This window comes from Colias philodice, chromosome 2 (genome assembly GCF_061535455.1).
Source record: "Colias philodice isolate Cphi_HAF_F1 chromosome 2, ilColPhil1 Martin Lab GWU primary, whole genome shotgun sequence".
Lineage (NCBI taxonomy): Eukaryota > Metazoa > Arthropoda > Insecta > Lepidoptera > Pieridae > Colias > Colias philodice.
In genome coordinates, this window is record NC_143087.1 from 10,943,747 (window position 1) to 10,966,240 (window position 22,494).

General features: G+C 32.7%; 1 long non-coding RNA gene and 1 other non-coding gene across 2 annotated transcripts in view; both read right to left on the reverse strand.

Moving 5' to 3' along the window:
- Positions 1 to 22,494, reverse strand: part of LOC149490773 (uncharacterized) — an 819,148-nt gene that overhangs the window by 12,739 nt on the left and 783,915 nt on the right. The gene's annotated exons all lie outside the window — the stretch shown is intronic.
- On the reverse strand, positions 13,937 to 14,008 carry TRNAQ-CUG (transfer RNA glutamine (anticodon CUG)). The gene has a single exon. It is a non-coding gene; the product is annotated as a tRNA-Gln (tRNA).

Sequence of the window (22,494 nt, forward strand, 5' to 3'; positions counted from 1 at the left end):
TCGAATCCCATATCTGTTAAATGCGTGACCCGGCTATGATTTATTATGCAAGAGTCAAACCTTGATTACTTGCACAATTTTCAGAGACAAATTTGAAAGTGAATTTCTGTGATAGTGACTTGGGAAAAGCTTTGAAACAACCCTTATGTTTAGTTCTAAGGTTTCCTGGAGACCCTTGAAGTACTCAGACAGGCTGTATATAAATAACTAGCTTTTGCACAGGACTATTCTTATACCAGTAGGTATAGTAGCTTTAAGGGCTTCCCAGTTCTCTCGTGTGAACTTTGCGCTTTCTAAAGCTTCTTATTATACAATTTTACAGCGGTAAATTGCAACGTGAATTTCAGTTCGAATTCATAATGTTTGAAGGTATACAAGTGAAAACGAGCTATTTTTATTACCATATTTTACCACAACTATTTCTACAAAAAAGTAGCCTGTGAGCTAATCTTTACTTTATAAGTTTATAGTATTGTGTATTATAAAAATGTTCCAAATTTCATCCAGACCCTATCACCCTATTTTATGATGAAAATATGGTATGAAATTTCTATTAATTTATTCATCTTTAAAAACATTTGCTTTTATCATATTAATATTATGGATATATTTCAGGCCTTTTTTGATAGAAATTGTCTCATAACTGCACAATCTATTTTCTTTGAACTCTACACTAATTGAACATAATATAAAACAACAAAAACGATCCAACGAACTAAGAATTCTCTACGCCAAAGCATAGCTCACATCTTTAAGCCACTCAAGTTTTGAACTCGACTTTCCTTCCATTTAAATGTTAGAAAGAACTGAAAACTAAAAGGAGAAATGCTTTTGCTCACACTTTGACTTCACTCATGAGAGACTTGTAATGTCTTGAATGTAGGAATGTATTTTAGATAGATGTGTTTAGAGGAATTTAATTGCGTTTGCAACAATTTTTTAAATAAATATTCTATAAAATAGCTATACAAATTTATAAATTCATCTACCAAAATAATTTCATCTCAGCCTTGAATAAGATTTACAGTATCAGTTCTCAAAATTTATTTTTAAATATACCTACCTCAAAATAAAAGAAAGGATGGATCAATAAATACGAAACCACAAACAAAATTTATGGAGACGAATTATGTATCTTTGTGTCGCAACAAATATTACCAATAAATTCCTATACTTCAAGAAATATTTGTTAGACTTTCTTCTTTGTAATCTCCGATACAAAGTTAGAGGCACTTTTTATCCCTACGACGTATTCCTTGGAAGTTGTACTTTCGGATTATAACTGTTGTCAACGGGTATGGCTTTCAAGCTTGATTAAAACTTTGTTCTTGACTAGCTGTGCCCGATGTTTTTACTCTCCAAATAACGTAGTTTTTCCCGTGTATTTTGCAACTCTATATTTTCATGAATCAATTCTATTGGTCGTATGTTAAAGTTTTAAGAAATCTATATTCTCTTTTTTTATTCGATTAACAGCTAAGATTATTGCGTTCAAGGAAAGCCCATTATGTTATATTTTATTGTTTTAATACAGATTATTATATTTGCTTATAGATATAGTTGAAACACTCATTGCCTACATTCAATTAAATTGTGCGCTATTATAGCGTTTAGACGTCACAATACGAAGTCATTAATTTGCCAAATTACTTAGCATAAAGAAAAATAAAATCACTATATTTATTAACATATATTTTAACAGCTTTTTATCAAATAGAATCATGCCCAGTAATGTTATTACTTTCCCAATAAAGGCTGAAGCTTTAATAATAAATCAAATAAGGTTACGTATCCATCAGATAGGATATCAATGGGATTTCGTCCCGTATTAATTAGCTGATGCAAGATACGGACCTTCGCTTTCTTCTATTGAACCATGAAATGTTTAAGATCAAGGGTAATACCCTTCGATCTTTTAACCTAATATATTATGTTAAATCTTTCCCTTGCGATTTTACCCGCGGAAAATATAATTAGGAAAAACTTTTATCATCTATGCTCCTTTTATTTATTTATTTATTATTTACTGTGGAACAGACTAAAATAAAACAAAACCATTCAAAATGTACAAATGGCGGCCTTATGACTTCAAGCCGTCTCTGCCAGGCAACCTTCTTTCAAGGGACAACAAGTGTTGATTTGCAAAAAGTAGCATATGTTTAACACTGGAGCTAATCAAAAGTTACTAATTTATTCAAATCGGTGTTCCAGCTAAAGAAAAAGCTCGGAAAACGAAAAAGACAGAGACCGACAGGCGTTTGTGGCTTAGATTGTTCAAATTCTTGCAATTATTGGTGATACTGATGATTAGAGAAACTGCAACAATATAATAAATTTGAGAGAATCAAAATATGTTGTTTCATTTTTTACCCTTTTATCGAGTAACGTGCTTTATACTAAGTTTATCTTAATATATATAAATCTCGTGTCACAATGTTTGTCCTCAATGGACACCTAAAGTCTAAACCACTTAACCGATTATAATAAAATTCGCTCACCATGTGTAGTTCGATCCAACTTGAGAGATAGGATAGTTTAAACATGTAGGTACCACGGGCGAAGCCGGGGCGGACCACTTGTACTATTATAGAAAAGCGGATAGTCAAAACTATATCTTTATTATCATACATATTATAATCATAGGTATATTAAAAAAAATTTATACCTAGCACTTATTATTGCCAGAACTACATGGTACTTACCTCACAACAAAAATGTTTCATTCAATTCCGAGGTCTCACACACTATTCTTAATTGGGGACAAAACAGTGACATCTGATGGCCCTCATGTCCCCGGTTCGTTAGAAGGAATGAATGTTAGTCCCACTATAGCACGCTTCACGAAAACATAATAAAAGAGTGTTAGTTTTGTTTTGGCGAACAGAATTAGAATAACGAAGTTTATTATCATTCATTTTGCTTGTACAAAAACTATTTTTAATGTTATAATTCACTAGAGGTCCGCCCCGGCTTCGCCCGTGGTACATATTTCGCAATAAAAGGTAGCCTATGTCCTTTCTCGGGTATCAAAATATCTCCATACCAAATTTCATGCAAATTGGTTCAGTAGTTTAGGCGTGATTGAGTAACAGACAGACAGACAGAGTTACTTTCGCATTTATATTAGTATGGATTAAACCTATGGTTAAAAACTGTTTTTGAAGCGTTCTAAAGTGAGTTGTTTTTGGGACAATTATTTGTATGATGAAAACAATTATTATAGTGAAGTGAATATATCATATTAATTAAATTTTTTGAATTGTTAACCTGATTTCATACTTTACACAATAAATTAGGTATAAAAAAAGAACAGTACAAAAATCGCAAATCCCTCTATTTAAATTTCCCAGGATTAAAAGGCACGTTAAATTACCCGCGAACGGCATTTCAAAACATGTAGCTTTATATAAAAGCTCTTGTGTTAAAAATGTTTAAATCACCTTTCATATTGTCTAAATATAAAGGATTTGTACGGTTTGGGAATAAAAATTCGCGTAAAATAGTACAGTCTAGTGTTTGTTGTGAAAAAAACATACAAGGTTGATTTTTGTGAGTAGTTTTTTTTTTTGTGACAGCAGGTTTTAAATATTAATGTTAGCAACTAGTCATTATAAAATTATGAATCATTAAACCTTTGTTCTATATATTTCACGGCCGTTGCTTATATATCACTGAGTAAGAAGAAAAAGAAAAATAAGAAAAATATCCTTAATTCAAGAGTACCAGTAAAGATTACATTGCCACGATTGTCGCGGAAAGCACAGACAGCTTACTATAGTAAAAGCGATAGGTAAGTAAAACATGCAATGCATCTGCCCCTTACCCCATTAGGGGCAGGGGATTGTGGAAAATCCAGTTTAAACCAATTTACGTCACACGCTCGACCAATCATCGGATGATGCAAATAACAAAGAGCAACATTCCTGGAACGGTAGAATTTTTGTGGTTTTATATTCGTTCATCGTCAAAGTGACAACTGACACGTTTCTGTATATTGCAATAAAAGTACACACAAAATTACCAAACAAACGCTAAATACTGGAGTATGAAAAAAAAAAGATTTTCCTATGTAATATAACCCGAAACTGCGGGCTGCATCTCTTATATAATCCTAATCAATATATTATTAGTACATTTTATTAACCGAATGACCAAGTTTAATGACTTGTTTGTTTTTGTGCATATAGCTTGTTAACTTTACCCTTATCTGATAAAATAGCAAAACAACGTTTTTCATGTCAGCTTCTAGAAATAATATGCATAAACTCAATTAGGCGATCCTCACACTGCCCCGCATCATGCTGCATGTTGCGTGACTGCGTGTTTAACGTTACTTGTAAGTATCTCCGTTTGTATAGAAAACACGCACAGTCCAACACACTGAAAATGCAACCACGCGCGTTCATGCGGGTCACGCGCATACACGCGGAGAAACATGCATCCCCGCGCGTAGATGCGGGGCGAGACGCAAGGTATGGCACACCGAATCCCGCAGTGCCGCGCGTGATTTTGAATGGGATTTTGAATTATCGATCGATTTATTAACAAATGACCCATTTAAAGATCTTGTTTGTAAATAAGGATGTACCCATGTATCTTCTATAGGCACGATTTCTTTTAATTTGACCGTACAAAAACCAAACAGTTAGTATAATGGCAGCGTCCTGAATGAGTTCCACACTATTAACAATTTTTATCAAAACTATCGTGATGCTCACACCACAGAGAACGGCGAATAAATGATTAATGAGAGCCGCCGCGCCGGCCGCCGTGCGTGAATCTACAAATGCACCTACGCGCGTGAGTGCGCAAAAACCCGCACGATGATGCAGATCTGCACTCCCGCAGGAACGCGCGTAGGTGCTTCGACATGCAACATGCAGCGTGATGCGGGGCAGTGTGAGGATCGCCTTAAGAAGCTTCCAATAAATAAACTCTATCCTCTCAGTTATCAAACTGTAACCCTCAACCGGTGTTTGTGCGGTCACCATCAAATCAAATTTTAATACCTAGTCAACTGCTTACGTAAATAGATTTTGCGTAGGAAGTCAACTAGATGAGCTAAGGATTTCGCAAAGTAAAAGAACATGAACCTTTACCTCATTATTTACAGGTTTTCGAATGGATGCCTATTCTAATTAATATTTTTATTCACAATTTGATTGCATAAAGTTGTTAATAGTTGTTTACGTTTGTGTTATCATATTATTAAGAAAATGAAAATTTAATAGGTACTTAATAATACGTTTCAGTACTTCTAATCTATCACCCAAAAACACATGGAAAATTAAAAATATTAGTTAGCTTTACTAGAAATAAAGACTAATTTTACAGACATCATGTTTCTGTTTTAAAAGCTCTATAGTTTTAAAGTACTCATTTAATTATTAGATATGTAATTACTTATGTAGAAATTTTTTATATCTAGACTAGCTGCTCCGCGCGGTTTCACCCCCGTGGCTCCACTCCTGTTGCCCGTAGCGTGATGAAATATAGCCTATAACCTTCCTCGATAAATGGGCTATCTAACACCGAAAGAATTTTTCAAATCGGACCAGTAGTTCCCGAGATTAGTGCGTTCAAACAAACAAACTCTTCAGCTTTATAATATTAGTATCTAGATAACAGTATAAAGACCTATCCAGTAAATATAGGATCAATGTTCTTTGAACTGTTGTCCACGACTATACCTTCATTACGCTGACAGTTTGCGAATTCCTCGTCCATTGGCCACATGCATATTAATGATTCGTGATGGACATTACGGGAATGGAGTAAAGTTTTTGGAGATATAATTGGCAGAAATTCCGTTTCTCTTTTTTCTGTTACAATTTCGTTACTGCTGTAACTGTTACCTAATAAGTTCCAGAAAGAAATTAGCAGCATTACATACTTCTGAAGAGACTTTGGATACCTTGGATTCCCAATAATTGGATTTTCTGCGCGTATTTATACTTTTAACACATTTTATCAAGTTATAGTAGCATTTTCTTTACTTTTCGGTGGTAGCTAAGTATATTTTTGATTTAAATATGCTGAAAAGAATTAATAAGTCGTATATTTTAATTGATATAAATATCTTTGAATATTAATATCTATTCGTATTCGTCTCCTTAAACTGTATAATTACTACAAAATCCTTCCTTCTAATACATATTATAAATGTGAAAGTTTGTGTGGATGGATGTATGTGTATGTGTAGGTGTATGTGTTTGTTACTGTTTCACGCAAATACCTACTACTGAGCTGATTACAATTAAATTAAGCACACATATAGAGGGTAACTTGGATTAACACATAGGATAGGTTTTATCCTGAAAATCCTACGGGAACGGGAACTATACGGGTTTTTCTTTGAAAACGCGGGCGAAGCCGCGTGTTGGTAGCTAGTATATTATAATCCTTTAGTAATCCCTTACCACATATTAATCCCTTACAGTACGTTTTAATACTCATGATCGATTATTTCAATCTAACCGTCCAAATGAATTTCCACCCAAATACCGTTCAGAATTGGGGTACGAATTACCTCGTACGTGATAACGTGATAACGTGACAACGTGACACCGTGACAGCGTGACGACGTGACGACATAAAGGGATATCGTCCTTCACGTACGATATTGATGCGTGAATATATTGCATGAATTTGTTTGTTTATTCGATGATTTATCACTAACTCCTGACTGGCACAGACAAACCGTGATGTAGCAGTGTTTTTTCCATTGTGGGAAAGTGATAGCGCTAGATCTATATAGCTCTGTTATTTTTTAATACTGCTTTTAGACATCATGGTACCCTAGGAGTAAAGTTGAAAACGTTGAATTTTTTGTTTATTTTCTGTCGATGGATGGATCGTTATTGTGATAGCCGATCACCATAAAATTTTATTGTTATTGTTATTGGTAGCTGTAGTAAATTCGATACGATGAAAAAATTAAGATTTGGGTGAATGTATCGTCTAGTCGTATAATATCAACTGACATAAACAGTATGAATCATCTAATTGTACTACAGGTAATACAAGTACCTATAGGAAATATAATTAACTTTTAATTCGAAGAACTTGTTATAGTCAAGACGATATCGTCTTATTTTGTTACAAGGTAAGAAGTTACGCTTCATAACCCTCTGAACTCCCAAGAGAAAGGTCTGCGTGCTGTGACGGACGTACAGATTCCACTAAGCATTGTATAGTATGAGCAAGCGAAAATTTTTGCCAAAGATAACCCAGGACGTCTTATTCATAAGACAAACACACTGTACCATATAAACTCTGTATACGAATAAACATCTTCACCTACTATGTCTTCCTAATTTTTAAACGAGCAATAAGTTGCTCAAAATCGGTAAAATTCTAATATGTTCACAAAATAATGCGTTATAAACACAAACTATTTACTCCTTCCGTTTATCAATAAACCACTTCTCCACATCCAACGATCTTGAAGCAAAACAATTTCAGCTTCAAATTAGTTTCCGAGAACTAATAGAGCTTTAATTAAACAGAATTGATTGAATTACAACACGTGGTTCACATGTATGTGGTTAACAGTCGAACTTTCTGGAATCGCTGCGCGGAATTTACAGTTTTAATGTTGGCTGCTAGTTGAGAGCAAATTTACCTAATGCTAATCATATACTGCAATTGTCTGGACTCTACTTGATAGTTCAAATGTAGAGTTATAAGTGATTTAATTTATTTATTCCATTTTATTAAAAAAATACATAAAAATGCCTTGATAGTTCAAGTGTAGAGTTATTAGTGGGCACATTTTTATTAAAAAAATACATAAAATGCCTTGATAGTTCAAGTGTAGAGTTATTAGTGGGCACATTTTTATTAAAAAAATACATAAAAATGCCTTGATAGTTCAAGTGTAGAGTTATTAGTGGGCACATTTTATTAAAAAAATACAAAAAAAAGCCTTGATAGTTTAATGTAGAGTTATAAGTGGGCACATTTTATTAAAAAAATACATAAAAATGCCTTAATGGCCTTAACACAATATGTGGTTATTGAAATAGGTGAATATTTGATAAGAACTCTTAAATTTTCCTTCACAATATCTTTCAGCTAACATAAATAACGGAACAATTATTATCTACTATATACTTTCACCACCGAAACAAGAAACATTAAAATATTATATAATAAATACGTTTTGCATTACAAACTCTCAACTTAATAATTGGTCTTAAAAAGTTACTAATAACGAAGGGCATAAAATACGCTAATGAAGATTTTAGAAAATTTTCGGCTCCAAAACAATTTATTGGAGAAGTTTTAATAAATATTAATTATCTTAATGAATGCTTTTTACCGTTCTTCGGTCTTTTTATTAATCTCTCGAAATTCGTTATCTATACATATAATAAAATCGTAGGAAAGTCAAAACTGTACATTGAATATTTTTTTAAAAGAATACTTGATCCATGATCTATAATCGATATAGAAGCCAAAAATATAGTTTTTAGAATTTTTGTCTGTTTGTCGGTTTGTCTGTTTGTCTGTTTGTCTGTATGTATTTCCGGGCTAATCTCAGAAAGTACTGCATAGATTTACTTCAAATTTTGCATGAATATTCCTAAGAGGTCGGGTGAGGATAGTTTAAACATATTATCATGATATCACCTTCGCGGGAGGAGCTGTGAACCTTTATTTTTCTTACATATTCCGTGTACTACGACAGCGTACAATCTAAAGACTCATGTTTAAATGTTGGTTTCGAGTAAGCCATGCTATTATCTAGCTTTACAAAATAAAAACTATGTCATTTACGTAATTTGGGCAGAGAAACAGTTTAATGAATTTAGTAGTATAAAGACAAATTTGAAACAGCGCCATCTATGAGATTTCGTAAAAATCAAATCAATTTACATGTTATCACTACTGAACAACTGTTGAAAATTAATAATTTAAATATAATCATGTTATTTATTTAACTCTTTAACCCATATCTTCCCTTCCCTATAAGGTGCGCTTATATTTCGTGTGAATATACTACATTTTTAAAAGTGAGGGTAGATGTTTATTATTTTAAGTCAAACTAGACACCATTACAATTAATCTAATATTGATTGTGTTCATTGGTTACATTTTTAATCTTCGTGTTTTATAAATTTATAAAGAATAGAAAAAATTCGATCACGAGGCGGGACTCGAACCCACATAATTTCGTGATCGAATGTTTCTATTCTTTATAAATTTATTATTTATAAATTTAAATTTATAAAGCATTTGAATAAATAAATAAATAAATAAATAAAATTAAAATAAATGTCATAAAACCAAAAATATCAAATTCAATCTTCGTGTTTTGTGAATTTTCACCATGCGTTCCCACAAAAGGTAAGTTGTTACTTTTATAGGTATTTATTTTTATAATGATAGCAATTCATGTTTTTTATTGGTTTTATAATGGTTTTATATTACACTTTTAGAATGAAATAATAAAATGATGAATTCTTTTTGACTTTTACAAGATTTTGAGGTGCGTTGGGAACAGTAGTTTGTTGATAAAATTTTATTTGTAAGTAGCTTTTTTTATTGATTTACAATTATTAACGTTTGATTTTTTATTTACAGATTCAATGTTCATAAAATTCTATCGCCTTTGGAAGACTATTTCTGCTGACAATTTTACAACACCACTTGAAAATTGATGATTTGATGATGAAGATAGTGGCAGCAAGGATTAAGTGGAAATTAGTAATCATCCGCTTCGTCAATTTTTGACTGAAGTTAATGTCCAACGTATGGTTCAATCATTGGAAGTATCTCGGGTAATTTTGGAGGATATTTTTCAGGAAGGAGAGGAGGGGCAGCCAACCACATATCAAACTACTACGTTTTAGTACCGAAAAAAATGTTATTGCCAAATGAAACATAAATTTTGCACTCACAACTGTACAAGTTATGATTTTTATTCTGACTTTGCTGTTATCTGATTATAATATTTATCGTTATGGCTATCGAGGTACCGACCGTACTGGGATGAGAGTACATGATATTATACCTACTCATCATCCAGGATTGCTTAGAGCATTTTCACACTGAAAAAGATGTTTTCTTTGAATCGTAGTTGCTTCATTTATTTATTTTTAATCATTTTACATAATATGTTTTATATTTGCCCATTTTCATTATATTTTATAAATAAAATGGAACCAACATAACTTTGTTGTGTAGGTATCATTTCTCTATTAATAATCCGTAGGCATATTTTCCGAGCACCCCATTTAAGGTGCGGTCCTGAAATTATAAAAAGTTAATGTATACTTTTGCCTAATATAAGCTCAAGATCATTTTTAGATAAAAATAACAAAAAGAACTTATTTATTAAAATTTAGTAGATAAAAGAAATTATGTTACGATTTTATAAGAAAACACAGTATATTTATTAGGCGGCGGTGATCTCTTCCAGGCAAAAGATATTCATCAGCTCAATAAAATTGAATAGTTGTTGTTAGTTATTCTTTAAATTCACTGATTGTAATGAGCATTTCCGCATGCAAGTTGTATCGTAGTTTAGATATATCATAGTTTTGACACATTACAGTTCCAACAAAACCCTCAAATTTTTGAGCAGAGTTGAGCAAGATAATTTAAAAAATGTGCTGTGTTAAGTATTATAGAAAAGGTTAGTTCGTTGATAATTATCATTTCTTCATCATTTACATGGGTGTTGTTAAATGTTAGTAAAAATAAACTTTGACTGTTAATACTTTTGTTCAGTATTTACCTGTATGATTATTGCTTGGTAATTAATATGTATATTTTCATGTCGTATAGCTAATTATAAACATAAGTGTGATGTGAAACTAGCTGGATTTATTTTTACACACTCACAGCCATATATTTTATATTAAAATAGTGTAAATCATAATATTTTTTCACAATTAAAAATATTTCCTTTTTTCTGATGGTGTTGGCATCGAATTAAACCGCGCTGTCGTTTCGTTCACTAAAAGTGATGTTATGAGGACCGAATATGTAGCCGCCTCAACTTACGGAAACGAGAGTAACCTGCGTTGTCTGTTAGTTATTGTATAGTCGAATTTAACGTTACATGGAAATTGGAATCTAAATATATTATGTATACTTAGGTATATTAAATCTGTACATGAAATATATTTCCTAAATAACTATCACGGGGTGATTAGGGATCGACACTGATGCCAAAGAAGCAAACAGTAAAATTTTTGTCCGTATAACCGGTATAGAAACAAAAACTACTCGACGGATTTAAACGAAACTTGGTACAATTATTTTTCATATTCCTGAGCAGAGCAGTAACTCCATTTTTAAGCTTTCGTCGCGTGTGCAACCTTAATGGTTAAAGCTACACAGAAATCATGTATGAAAGAAATGTTCTCCTTATTATATAAAAAATATCTCCCGACATCATAAATGTATATCTTTTATGGTTGACTCACAATAACACGTGTAACTTCCGATAGCTTAGGAGTTCGAAGCTTTCTGATTATATTTGTCTATAACACTCTCAGTCCGTTTTAACTCAATTTTTATTTTCATGCATCAGTGCCACCTAAAAAATCTTTATCTCGAAATTCGAGCAAAGCTGAGAAAATGAGAAATAAGAGTTCTCAAGAATCGTTAGAGGTATACTCTAGGCCGAAAACAACACGTGTTATGCCGAGAACCTGAAACCGCTTCACAACGAGAATTGCGGCTCACAGCTGACCGCGAACGGCATGTACTATCCCGTGAGACCGAAACCTTCACTAAGAGGGTATAACGTCTCACAGCTGATCACGGCCGTCACATTTTATCTCGAGAATCTGAAACTTTTACTCAATATGAAGACCGTTTGACAAATGATAGGGTGCACCATAATATTATTCGATCTCTTGAAGATGAACATGAGCATAAGCAATGACTAGAGTAGGGACGCGAATATTACAATTAATTGAGACAAAAACGATTATTAAGTTTGTTTAATGAAAGATTAAGAATTGAAACTATTCGGTCTCTGGAAACGGACGAATAGCGAGAGGCCCCTCTCACTGCAGACAGATTTCGCATAGTCTTAATGACTTAGAGGTAAACATAGAAGATCAATCTACGAATTCGGTGGTGGGGTCCGACAAATATAAAAGTGGGTTTTCTTATAACCTCACAATTGATTACAGATCATCTTCTGTATAGGCGATATTAACGTAGTATGTTATTTTTGTAATGCTTTAAAGTGGAGTAAGGAGTCGGCTTTTGTTTGAAGATACACCGGAACCTTTGAAATCACTACTTTTAGAGGAACATGACGTGCAATCTAAACAGTTCTTAGACAATATTCGCTCTTATAGTAGTGCGTTTCAAATGATCCTTTGGTGCTCAACAATTATCAGAAGGTCCTTTCATGCTTACTTTTAAAATACCAGGTCAAGTTTACCATTTGATAGGATCCCTTTTGCCTGAAGGCCAACCTAAGTTTCTTTAAATATATTTTGTATTCGACTACAACGAATAGTCGAATACAAGAATTATCAATATTTCTCGAATTTAAAACTGAACTCATTTCACAATTTTAGAACATGTTTCATCAGGTTAATTCGTATGTATGCAGTTTTAAATCGACATTAGAAGCTTTTCCTCAAGATGGTGATATTTGTTATAAATGCCGATAGACGGACGTCTATCGGCACTCAGGAACTCCCTGGGCGTGTATAACGCCCAGGCCACAGTATTACAATTTTTCCTACAGCAGGGCGACGAATGTATTTTCGCATAGCAAAGGAGGGGAACTCGCGGGGGGTCAAGTGACGCGGGCCACGTACCATTAACATGCTTAGTTTGTGGTACCGAGCGCGAAAGAAAGTCATCGTGTTTTTGTTTTGTTACTATGTAAACTAACGTAATTTAATACTTAGGTACATATTCTATAACGGTGCGCTCAAACTGTTAATCTACATTTAATTTAGATTATTGTTTGAAATACTAAGTAATGTAGAATTTAAATCACATTCCTTCATGTTTTCCTCAGATTTTCAATTTTCTCCGATTTTAAGATTTTCAGAGTGTTCAATTTTAATGTAGTTAAATTTTATAAGAGACAATTAAGAACATTCAAAAATAAAGTGTCACGTATTTTTTTTAAACGACGAATGACCTAAAACGACGTAATCGCGGACGAAGTCGCGGGCAACAGCTAGTTGAATTATAAAAATTGTATCGGTTCGATTCCTGATAAAAATGGAATTAGATCTGATTGAATGGAAAAATATTTAAATTTTACTTTTATCATAATATTATTTAAATATCTTTATTCAGTAGATATATTTTAAGATGTTCCATATTATTTTATTCAATTAATATAAAAAATCAGCGTTCATTTAAATATAATTGATCTATCAAATGTTTTTAGTCGCGTAATCTTCCTCTCATTAAAGTATTAACAAGAAATGTAACAATCTTCAATAATATTATTCTATTTTGCTTTGTATCAAAGGTTATAAATGTTTAATTTGATTTTGTGGCTGCTCTTCAAAATTACGAGTTATCCGTTTAATTATTTGAATAAAGGTTCAAATTTTCTCTAACTCGGTTAAGCATGTGTTGTTTAGCTTCAACATTTTGGTATATTAAACATTTAACATGATTACACTAAACATTTCATGTGCGAAAACTTATATATATATAGGTATACTAGCGGTCCGCCCCGGCTTCGCCCGTGGTACATATGAAAAATAGATGTTGGCCGATTCTCAGACTTACCCGATATGCACAGAAAATTTCATGAGAATCGGTCCACCCGTTTCGGAGGAGTATGCAGACTAACATTGTGACACGAGAATTTTATATATAAGATATAGGTAGTAAAAATATGAACGTTATATACCGAGATGTGAGCTTTAAAAATAGAAAAATAATGATTTTGAAATGTAATAAAAAATTGGGAATTTTTTAACAAAAGTACAGGTTCCACCGAGATTTGAACTCGGATCGCTGGATTCAGAGTCCAGAGTGCTAACCATTACACCATGGAACCGTGTCTCTGAAATTTAAAATAACACATCTCTATCTCCTTTTATCTGTTTAAAAATACACTTATTGTTAACTACATAATTACATTTAATTAAATTGTCTCTGGGTCGAAAGTATATTATTACTAGCTTTCCACCCGCAGCTTCGCCCGCGCAGTCAAAGAAAAACCCGCATAGTTCCCGTTCCCGTGGGATTTCCGGGATAAAACCTATCCTATTTCCCGGGATAAAAAGTAGCCTATGTCCTTTCTCGGATATCAAAATATCTCTAAACCAAATTTCATACAAATTGGTTCAGTAGTTAAGGCGTGATTGAGTAACAGACAGACAGACAGAGTTACTTTCGCATTTATAATATTAGTATGGATTACCTATCAACATGTGCTTTTAAATAGCTTTCAATGGCGTGGAATGTATGCGGGTAAGTTTATTACCAATTTAAGATAATTAAAAATTAATTCAATCTACATCTATAAGTACTTGATATTATAAAGCTGAAGAGTTTATTTGTTTGTTTGAACGCGCTAATCTCAGGAACTACTGGTCCGATTTGAAAAATGCTTTCGGTGTTCGATAGCCCATTTATCGCTAGCCCATTTATCTATAAATCATCACGCTAAGAACAACAGGAGTGGAGCAATGCGGATGAAACCGCGGGGCACAGCTAGTACATAATGAGGCCATGCTCATGTTTTACACACAATACTCATAGCATTAGTAATCATAACTTGAAGCGCTCTTTTGTCAAAAATTGTACGTGAGACTTGCGTGAGACTCATATGTTCATATTTGCGGGTTGAGCGACAAATTCGGTATTGAATTATGAATGAGCGAGTCAAAGGATCGGGTGAGAGCAACAAAATTCAATCTATATATAACCCAGACGGGGCCTTATTTTAAAGGTGTAATGATATTCTGATGACTTGTAAAACATAATCGATTTGAAAACTGATGAGAACTACAACTCAAATGTTAATATTTTTCTGTATAAAAAGAGCAAAAGCATTTTTCTTTGTGTTCAAAAAATAAACAACAATTGGGACGGCTGAAACGAAAACTTTGGACGAAGGAGTTATTAAAATTTTCTATTTATATCTAATTACTTACAATAGTAGGAATAATAAAACAATTTTCTCATAAGATAGTAGATTATTTACAATATATTAATACCATACTGACACTGCACGTCATTTAACACACACATTAACATGTCAGTGACGTCAAGGTCAACACACACTTAAAGGCTTATTACACTACCCGATATGAAGGGCCCTGCATCTAGCGTGGGCGTGTTCCCTAGTTAGTGTGGCGCTTATTACACTTCTCTGCGAATTGGGCCCTAACTCAGTTTATACGCGAATGTCTAGAGAGATAAACGTATTGTTGCATTTTACATTATGCCGCCGTCAGTATCGAAACTTCAAAAAGTTGCTGTAGCAGTGGCAACCGTTGACGCAATAACAAATATTAAAAAAAGAAGAGAAAGATCTGGGTGAAAGAGTATTTGCGGTTACGTGAAAAGTTTTCAAATATGCAAATACTAAGCGTGCTTGAACCGGGAGTTTTAATGAATTAATTAGAGTAGGTGCAGAACAATTTGAACACTTGTTGAGTTTTAAAACAATTAAATAAACAATTGATTTAAACAATTTATTTATTTGTTAACATGGCGGTGTGATCACAAACATTTGGAACTTCCCTTTTAAGTTATATAAACCTGTAGTTTGGTGACACCTTACATACAAAAGCAGCCACTCCACGCACTAGTCGCGCGGCAACTGAGCTCCCTAACCGCCCTAAACGTTATTACATTATCCAATCTGCAGGGCGCTTAGGGAGCTGGGCAGATCGGGCAGACCCGATCGCCCTAAATCGGGACACTAACTCCCTAAGTCTTATTACACCACTCTTAGTTAGGGTTAGGGTCCCTTAAAATTGGGTGGTCTAATAAGCCTTTTAACCCCTTCCAAATCTCTATGAAACGTGGCTGAAGGACTTTCAGAAGGAATTATCTTCTTTTAATAAGTTTAGCTTAAATACAAGTTGTTAATGATAGTTTTTCTGATAATAAAATGCATGGATATTAAAATATTGGTTATATTGTACATATTTAAAACACTTAATTTCTAACAACAGCTGTTTACTTATTTTTAAAGGCTACAACTAGCCATTCTTCGGCGTTGATAAGCGGTCAGCGAAAATTCAACTTAAGGATTTTTCCAATCGTGTTTTGGAAACAGTCATCCCATCACACATACGTTCTGTAATACATATTAGAAATATCATATGCGAAAAAACTTCAATATTTTCAATTATAGCTCATAGATAACAGTCCATTTTGCCGTTTTCAAAGATTTTTCAGTCGAACGGTTTATTATTATTAGCTATGGTAGCCTTTATAAACTAATAAGAAAATATAAACATATACTAAAATCAAATTATTCTACTACAGCAGTCTTTCCAAAGTAATACATTTCTTAAGTCGGCTTTGCCTGTTGAAATCAGCATCTGCCCCATACGATTGTATACCCTTAATAGTTTTAGAAGTAAATTCACTTAATACAATTGCAGCTGAATTGCAGATGCACTGCAAGTTAAACACTCAACTTGAATTGGCCTGATACGCTAGCGTTTCTTGTTTGGTCGGATTTAATTTTGAGTAACTAGAGTTAGTTGTGATCTGTGTTTGTACTTGAAGATGAGTTCATGAGTGGTTTTGGATTATTTATTAATAGGCTTTATGAGGTCGAATTGAAAGTACATTGTAACCTATGTTATAATGTTTAAGTTTTAAATTTTTTTACCAATACGAAAATGTGTATATGTGTAATTTTTTTACCAATACGAAAATGTGTATATGATACCCGATATGCACAGAAAATTTCATGAGAATCGGTCCACCCGTTTCGGAGGAGTATGCAGACTAACATTGTGACACGAGAATTTTATATATAAGAAGATTAGGTATATACCTATAGAAAAGTAATTAATTGAAAGTGAATATACTACCTTCACCCCCATCCAAGTTCATTTGAAGAACCAAACTTTAATACACAGTTCCATTGATTACGTTTGAAAATTATTTCACTAGTATCATGGAACCAATAAATCTAGTATACCACTACTTTTATGATAGAGGCTGTATGTTCTATTAGTTTTATTTCGGGTCTACGTGGGCGACTTGGGTATGTAGTTATGAATAATTTTAGCTCGTGTCGTAAAACTAGAAAAATCAGAACCTATTTTTACAGTTTTATTGTATTAAAAATTGTATATTTATATCTATAAAAACATGGACTACAAAGTACAAGGATAAAATATATTATTATTAAAACGATCAAGTAGTTTTTCATAAAATTAGTTATTACCTTAAAAAAACCTTAAATAAATTCAATATTTACCACATACAACTATTTTAATACGTTAAAGTCACACATCTCCATGACTGAAAATAAGCGAATTATTTTCTCATTAAGATCCTAACGTAATTAATAATTTAGCCACAAACGCGAATGCTTGTAAAAGTTAAATTACGTATTTCGTTGAAAATCTCACGGCACATGGACTAAAATAGGGTGATTAATTAACACTGTTAGTCATGTTATTGTACGTAATTAGCGAATGTAAACTGTAACAGAATAATGTAAATACACTCATTTCGCTTTACTATTCACAATTGAGATGTACAATGAGTTTATAAACATTTATACGTTCCTTGGTATACAATAATTTTGTTCGTATGTATATGACTGTTATTGAATAAACATAATATGAAATTACATAATATTATCGACACTTTTCACAAAAAGTAATACTTAAAAGAAACTTTTTATTTCAATAAAATCCGATAATATTTGAAGACGAAGTTTAAATTGCCAGGCATTTTTTTTTTTGTAGAACTGACGAATTACTAAAAGTATGGTATGAAATATATATTATGAATCACGCATAATCATAATTAATTATACTATGGTGGGTCACTTTTTAAAGAATCTACCATAGGAGGAAAATCAATCATGCAGTACGAAGTTTGCTACGAAATATGCTACGGCTACGGCTCTACGATAGAGCTTGTGCTACAAACGTTTAATGAACAAATTACAGAATCGCTTTTATCAAAATATCGGTAATATTTTTATCAGTTAGAAAAAACAGACTGAAAATATAGTAAAAAAGTGAATACCTATTACCTATTCAATAATCAAAATACTTAAAGTTTCGTTTTCATATTTTAACGAAAACTTGGAAACTCCTAATATTTTATCCTTTTCTTTGCATATATTTTTGTGGAAATGCGGAATATTATTCAAGAATTATGGAAGGAACTTAAAACATGTTAGTATTGAGTTTGACCTACATATTGGATAGATACGTGCATGCTCATGCATATAAAAATATTTTTAAATTAAATCTAAGCATATAAATATTGCGTTTATGCCAAGCCAAATAAATGTACGTATACACACAAGTAAAATATAGATACATAAATAATTCCTATCTAATATTATAGACGCGAAAGTTTGTGAGGATGGATGGATGTTTGTTATTCTTTCGAGTAAAAACTACTGAACCGATTACAATGAAATTTGGTATGTTGGTAGCTTAATAAATCCCGTAAATTCCACTGAAACGGGAACTGCGGGCTTTTCTTTGAATACGCGAGCGAAGCCGCGGGCAGAAGGTAATTAAAAATTGTGTAATAGACTTACCTCATGTTTTGCAATATTAAACCACATGCTACATTTGCTATAAAAATAATATAGTTTATGTATTATAATAGCACTCAAATCTGAAATGCAGATCTTAAGAATATTCTAAAAGCTACGTAACTTAGACACAGAGATCCTTGTGATGCAAATCAAGCCGCAGAGCTGCAGTCAAAGACTGGCAGATATTTACATTATTTCGTTGGTGTTTATGTATTTCAGACTATATTTCAGTACTCTCAAAAAGGATTTTTAATTAATTATTGTTTAATAAACTGTTAAACTTAGTAAAACCGACGTCAAAAAAGGAGGAGGTTCTTATTTCGGCCGGTAATTTTTTTTTTGTAACCACCTTGATTAGAAGCTTAGGTACACTTCGATTTGTTACATAAGTAGTTATCTAATATTTAAGAGAATTACTTATAACTATAAGCAATATTGTGAAATCATAGATTTTAATAAAGGATCAACGAGATGCAAGTACCTACCCTCAATCTAAAGTTAATATTGAAAAGCAATCCTCAATATCGTTTTACAGCCTCAACAATCAACAGCAAAATCCTACGTTCATATTTATCATCCAAATCATCTAACATTTAACTATACATCCCCGAGGTCTATATAAAAGAGAGATTAATAACATACCTCCAACAATGTCCAAGTCCCGTAAATCAAGGACACAAACAAAATTCTGTTAACTTCAGCGTATGTTCCATAATGAAAAGCGAATTTATTTGATTTATACCGCTCAATAACGAATTGGCTTGTTTATGTGATACTATTTCCAAATCTCGTATATTTTCGGGAGTAGTTTGTAATGAATTATGGCTTACCTGTCGAAATGCTTTTAGGTTATACCTACGTAGATAATAATTGCATGTGAAAGAATGAGCTTAAAGTTTTGTTCGCGGTGAAGTTTTAGTCAGGTAATTTTAGATTTTTTATGTTCTCTTGCGCACGTTGGCATATAATATAATTCGAATAAGTAGTGGATGAAATAAATAAATATTTCGGTATATAGGTAGCAATTTTTTGTTTATTTTATTAATAAAAATGAAAAATATAAAGTTTAACAAATTTCACGTGTTAATATGTACGAGAATCCTCTAAAACGTCTCATGAGTCATGAGTAATTTATAGACGTCCCAAAAGAGCGCGTGATACCTACGTGCTCCAGAAGTACGTGATAATTTTAGTCAAAAAACAATTACGTCAAACTTCCAGTCCAAACTAGGTCAACAGCATCATTAAATTCATCACGCTAATATATTATTCATCCAAAGAGTTGTGTAACATTTGACTTGAAAGCGGTTAAAGTTGCCGTAATTAGGCTCTTGCAACCCGGCAACCCACCTGCCTAACTTAGTCTAAAACCTGTTAATTAGTCTGTTAGTTTGTTACCACTTCGCGCTCTAAACAGAGATCGGTTAACCCGCCAGCACTCGCGCCTCAAGAAATTACATCAGCACTCGCGTGTAGAGCATTTTGCTCACGTTTATGAATGTCAATAAATGCATGTTTTACCAGAAAATATGAATAAAACAATATTTTATTCAATAAAATACACATTATTTATTCTACAAAATATATATTCAAAGAGTTAACAATATTAATCTTTTTTATTTTAATTAACAATCATAGACACTAATTTGCCAGTCTTGTAAGACAGTCTTACGGAAAAAATTAGACAAAAAAAAACTTTAAAAAAAATAACTTAACTAAATATAAATAACTAATCTTCGTCGTATATGCGAGCTTTACACATATCACATACTGTACGACTATGCTCGGTACATAAAAATTTTTGGCAGTAAATGCAGCTCTTGTTGGTCTTGTAATTTTTGCGTCTTGGGCAAACCACGCAGATACCAGTTGGTTTTTCTTCTTCTGGTAACTCAGATTCTGGTAAAAAAAACGTTTCAACACTTGCTGAAGAGGATTTGAAATATTTTTGAAGGTGCTTCTTCTTTGGATATGTGGCTGTGTTAGTTGAAAAGCTAGTTGCTTCAAATAGTCTCTGCGCTTGATGATTATACCCTTACCCGTATTTTCTTTGTAAATGGTTTGACTGTTGATTCCGGCTATGTTTAGGATCGTGAAAAAGAATCTCAGCGGCCATCTACATGCCACTCTTTCCACAGAATACTCTTCTTTTAGTCGATCCACAACATCAACACCTCCTTTCGTTTTATTATAAAAGATGATAATTTCTGGTTTCGCGGTAGTTCTAGTTGTTGGATCGATTCGGTCGTCGTTATGAAGTGTACTTATCATATGAAATTTTTTTATTCTTTTTGTTTGGTACGTAAGACACCAGAACCTTGCTCTTATGAAAACTAAAGATACTACTAGGTTTTGGTCTAAAATTTGTTCATCCCTTCGATCACGATCCATCTATAATAGAAATACATAATAGATTACTATTTCAGTAATGTAAAATCATAATGTTACATAAAAGTAGCAGTAAAACAGTCGCTAAGATGAAAAAAAATAAAGTCATGAGTAAAAAAATGTACTTGCGTCGATACCCGCGCGATGAGCAAAACGCCGCCTGATGGTACACGGTGCAACAAACCACCTCGTCCAAGTGACTGGCGCACACTTTCGAGAAGTGAACTGCATACAGGGGTGGGGGACGGAACAAAACTCAGCTACCAAATGAACGATGTACGTACGAATAATTTTGACAAAATGGCGGGTGTTTTAAATTTACTGTGAGCAAAATGCTCATAGCGCGAGTGCTCGCGGGTTAAACATTTCCTCTGAGTGAATTGAATTGGTCAAATCTATTTTATTTGTCTAAATAAAAATACCCTTTGCTCATTGAGTCAATTCGGTTCATAAATTACATAGAGCAAAGCTATTGAGCTGATTTTGATTAAGTACCTACAATACATACCTACTATAGGTATTGTTTGCTGCAATAAACACATACCTACGACCACACTAAATGGTAAGTACAAAAAAGCGTAACCTTGTAACCTTCATAAATAGTCAACATGGTCCCAAGCACAAATTTGTCGAGTAAGAACGTATAACGTTGATAATAATTTTAGTCTCTCACAGAATAAGTACTTAATTTGATCAAACTTTACACGAAAGTAAATTTAAAGTCTAATATATTATTCACTACGATTTGAACACTAAACTCAATTATAAACCCATTAAAGTACTAATATCTCGATAATAATTAGATTCTAGATCAATTTATCTTGTAATTGTGAGACACGGGGTTAATTCTAAACTTTACTCGTTAAAACTTATTATTGTACTTTCAGAGATCTGTTATAAGTTTGCGAACATAGGTACCTAACGTAACGGCACCAGTCTTGTATAGATTAAGGAAAAAATTGAAGTTTTTTGCAAATTTCTCGTAGGTTTTTTAACTTTATTGGATATTGTTTAGTTATACCTTTAGTTCAATGTTAGTCTAACGTAACCAATGTTAGAAAAAAGATTACAATGCATAAATAATGAAGTTATTTATAAATTAAAAAACCACTTTTTTGCACCAGTGAAAAATCTAATGATGGACACCCAGTTTTGGACAACATCCAGTTATGAACACCCATTTATGGACTGTACCTAATGTCGTTTCTCCAGTTATTTACACTTGGAGAAGACTTATAGTTATCAATAGAATCTTGAAAATGATGATTGGAATACAATAAATCGGGGATGTATTTATAAAAAATAGTACTTATTAATTATTTTACATGTAACTTATAATATTTAAAACAGTCTTAATTTCCATTTTCTAGGCAAAAATTGGAAAAATGCATCGT